The sequence below is a fragment of the Solanum pennellii genome, chromosome 3 (genome assembly GCF_001406875.1).
Source record: "Solanum pennellii chromosome 3, SPENNV200".
NCBI lineage: Eukaryota > Viridiplantae > Streptophyta > Magnoliopsida > Solanales > Solanaceae > Solanum > Solanum pennellii.
In genome coordinates, this window is record NC_028639.1 from 31,715,075 (window position 1) to 31,719,629 (window position 4,555).

Consider the following 4,555-nt stretch of genomic DNA (forward strand, 5'->3'; position numbering starts at 1 on the left):
CGCATTATATTTTGTTATTTATGGTTGAAATTTTGGGGTTTAGATTGGTTGGTTCGCTCACATGGTAGGTTAAGTGTGGGTGCCACTCGCGACCCGTTTTGGGTCGTGACATTTAAAGTCATATATCTTTTTTAAATTTGATTTTTAAATAGTAAAATTTCAAAATTAATTTTGTCGCTAAAATGTATGTTGTTTTTCATCTCCTATTATATATAAATAGATATTTTATCAACATTTTCTTATGACGCATTTAAAAAAATTATAACTAAAAATAAGAAAAACAGTTGATAATCTCTATTAGAAAATGACTATAGATATATAAACTAAAACATAATAAAGCAAAGCAATGTAATGATAAATTTGAATTGATTGGAGTTTTCTTTTTAAAAAAAAAAAAAATGTTTGTAGTTGTAAAGAGATTAGTTTTTTTTTAATTTAATTCAATGTTATTAAAACTATTTGATAACAAGATTATTAACGTTTTTAGTTATTTTTACAAGAAAGATATTTATTAATATTTTTATTAATTATATCAGAATTACTAATATTTCTTAATTTTTTGATTTTTTTTTGTGTATTTTGTGTTGAAAATTGAAAGCTTTGGAACTTCTATATATGTTTTTTTTCTTGCTTTACATAAACTTAGGCAAAGAAGAAACGAATATACTAAGTAGGTGTTTGGTCATGCTATATCATATCACAATATAAAATCGTGAGAAAGAATCAGCGTTCGGACATGCGATTTTATGTTGATTCTATATCATGAGATGTAATTTCATATTCCTAAAAAACTGTGATATGAGAATTCGATATCATGATTTGAGATCTTTTTACTACAAAAATTGATCCACAAGTTTATATTTTGTTAAAACAACCTCTCATTTATATCTACTAATTATTTATTTCATATGTAAATAAAATTTATAATCGCATCATTACTTTTTAAAATTTATTATTCTCACCGATATAAAATTTATTTTTCTCACCAACATATAATCATTTAAACTCACGGCAACCAATTGTTGAGTTATAAATTTGTTCTCTTCATTTACTCCAACACCTTATTTTATTACTTCTACCATTTTGTATTTATTACAACTTATTGTTACATATCTATTTGAACAACATAGCAGATCAAATTGATATGAGCATGTCAAGTAGCGCTAGTGTGTTTGATAGCGACATTAAGGATGCTATTTTCTACGTTGCAGCAGTTGAATATATCGAACAAATAAGTTGCATGACTTTATTATTACATAATTTTTCATAATTGAATGATTTTGTGAATTAATTACTCTTATTTGAAATCTGAAAGAGGGAGACAATTCAATTTTCCACCCAAAACACAAAACATTCTACTCATAGAGGAGAAATCAATTGACACTAATTTTTTTTTAAAAATAACTTATATCCCTAATGCAATCATTTTCAAGAATCAATTTGAAAAAGAAAAGTATTAGCAGAAGATCCAGTATTTGAAAAGATTCCATATCTATAAGGGTTCCAAGCTTCAACTCACTGCTCGAGAAACTGGTTTTATATTGACTTTTCTTGAAATAGTTTTTTGTAAGTTTTAAGTCAATACACGCTCAAAATTAAACTACAATACAATGGACTATACCGTGGATACAATTGAGATCGTCATAATTTCTCTACTTTTCTTTTGTCTTAAAACTTTAGAATGAAAACAAATAGAGAAAATAGAATACAAATATCGGAGGACGTTTAAATTCATTTTAATTAGCAGTTTTATAATCTAATATGATGATTTTTTTTTAAAAAAAAAACTTAAAAAATCAAGATTTTTTTTAAAAAAATGTTTTTAAAAAGCAAGAATTTTTCAAATTCAAGAATGGTAAGGAAGTTTCAATTCTTTTGAATTGGTAGTTTTTTTTAATGTATTTCAAAAATAAGATAACTAAGTTTCTTAATATTTTAGACAAATGATTGAGTTGCTGAAAATTTAAAACTTAAAATAAAATGATTATTAGTTAATCAAATCCCATTCTTTTAAAACTTGAAGAACTGGATAAAATTTGTTAGACATTTTTTTTTTGTTTTTTTTAAACTCATATATCTTTTTTAAATTTGATTTTTAAATAGTAAAATTTCAAAATTAATTTTGTCGCTAAAATGTATGTTGTTTTTCATCTCCTATTATATATAAATAGATATTTTATCAACATTTTCTTATGACGCATTTAAAAAAATTATAACTAAAAATAAGAAAAACAGTTGATAATCTCTATTAGAAAATGACTATAGATATATAAACTAAAACATAATAAAGCAAAGCAATGTAATGATAAATTTGAATTGATTGGAGTTTACTTAATCTTTCTTTTTTTTAAAAAATGTTTGTAGTTGTAAAGAGATTAGTTTTTTTTTAGTTAATTTGATGTTACTAAAACTATTTGATAACGAGATTATTTACGTTTTTAGTTATTTTTACAAGAAAGATATTTATTAATATTTTTATTAATTATATCAGAATTACTAATTTTTATGAATTTTTTAAAAGAAATTTGTGTATTTTGTGTTGAAGATTGAAAGCTTTGGAACTTCTATATATGTTTTTTTTCTTGCTTTACATGAACTTAGGCAAAGAGGAAACAAATATACTAAGTAGGTGTCTGGTCATGCTATATCATATCACAATTTGAAATCGTGAGAAAGAATCAGCGTTCGGACATTCGATTTTATGTTGATTCCATATCATGAGATGTAATTTCATATTCCTCAAAAACTATGATATGATAATTCCATGTCATTATTTGAGATCTTTTTACTACAAAAATTGATCCACAAGTTTATATTTTGTTAAAACAACATCACATTTATATCTACTAATCATTTATTTCATATGTAAATAAAATTTATAATCACATCATTACTTTTTAAAATTTATTATTCTCACCGATATAAAATTTATTGTTCTCACCAACATATAATCATTTAAACTCACAAGAACCAATTTTTGAGTTATAAATTTGTTCTCTTCATTTACTCCAACACCTTATTTTATTACTTCTACCATTTTGTATTTATTACAACTTATTGTTACATATCTATTTCAACAACATAGCAGATCAAATTGATATGAGCATGTCAAGTAGCGCTAGTGTGTCTGATAGCGACATTAAGGATGATATTTTCTACGTTGCAGCAGTTGAACATATCGAACAAATCAGACAAGAACATATGTTGTTATTCGAACACAACGACATTCATCTAGGCTTGGTATGGTATGGTATGAAAACTGTCATAGATTGTGCAGTGTTATATAAATATTTGCGAGAATATCAAAGGACTGATGAAATATTTATGGTCTATGAGCATGAAAATATTGTTGCGGATCATATTGACCAACAAATGGATCAAAGTAACAATGTTGGTTTGGTCTTTTTTATCACATGATCAAGAAATACAAGTTCAACGTGAGAAAATCGTTTGTGCTATGTGAAAGGTTATATTAAAGACTAGTACACCAAAATTTTTTTTTATTGAATTAAAGGTAGATGAAACAGTTACTTAAGTGTAGATCAAATAACCTTATAACAATTTATTATGCATTTTTATAAACTTTTGTTTATTTGGTAAGATTAAATTAACAATTGGAGCTATTTTAATAGCTTTACAACTAATGCGATTCTTATATTTATGAGAAAATATACAATACAAAAATTTGATATTGCATTTCCATATAAAACTTCAACTTCATCTCATAATTCCATATTATAATACCATATCGCATGGTCAAACGGGCCCTAAGCATGTTGATATATATATATATATATATATATATTTATATATATATATAGCATTGTTCTCCTTATCGTGCAACATACCCAACTATGTCGAGAATCTCTTTAGAGATAAGTTCTGAAATTGACTCCTCTCAATTTAATATGTCGAGAATTTCTTCTTTAGAGATATGTTCTGAAATTGACTCCTCTCAATTCAAGAGAAGAGCATGGCGTTTTTCCTATGAAATATCCTAACTTTTCAACCCAACCAATGATGTATGACCTCAAAATGAGAAGTGCAAAAAAACAAATAATTAAAAAGAGCCTTGTGTCTGCCAGGAGTCAAACTCGGGTCTATTGCTTGGAAGGAAATTATCCTAACTGTTGGACTACAACAACAACATTTAGGACATTATATATGTGTGTCTGGTTCCCTTGCATGCACCTTTAGGACATTAGTTATCTTCATCTAACATCAGTTTCAGATAACTCTATTTATAAGGGCTTGAATTAATGAGAAATAATCACTTAATAACGTTGTTTTTGTTGGAGTTTAAACCTCAGATTTTTTGAATCTCAATTCACTTCATTGACTACTAAGTCACACGTATATCATATTCATCTAGTGTCAAAGCAAAATATTAGATATACTTCAATGTCGTAATAAAACTGTCACGTCCCAAAACCGAGCCGCGACTGGCACCCACACTTACCCTCCTATGTGAGCGAACCAACCAATCTAAACCCTAACATTTCAATATAATATCAACAGAAAGTAATGCGGAAGACTTAAACTCATTAATAAAAAC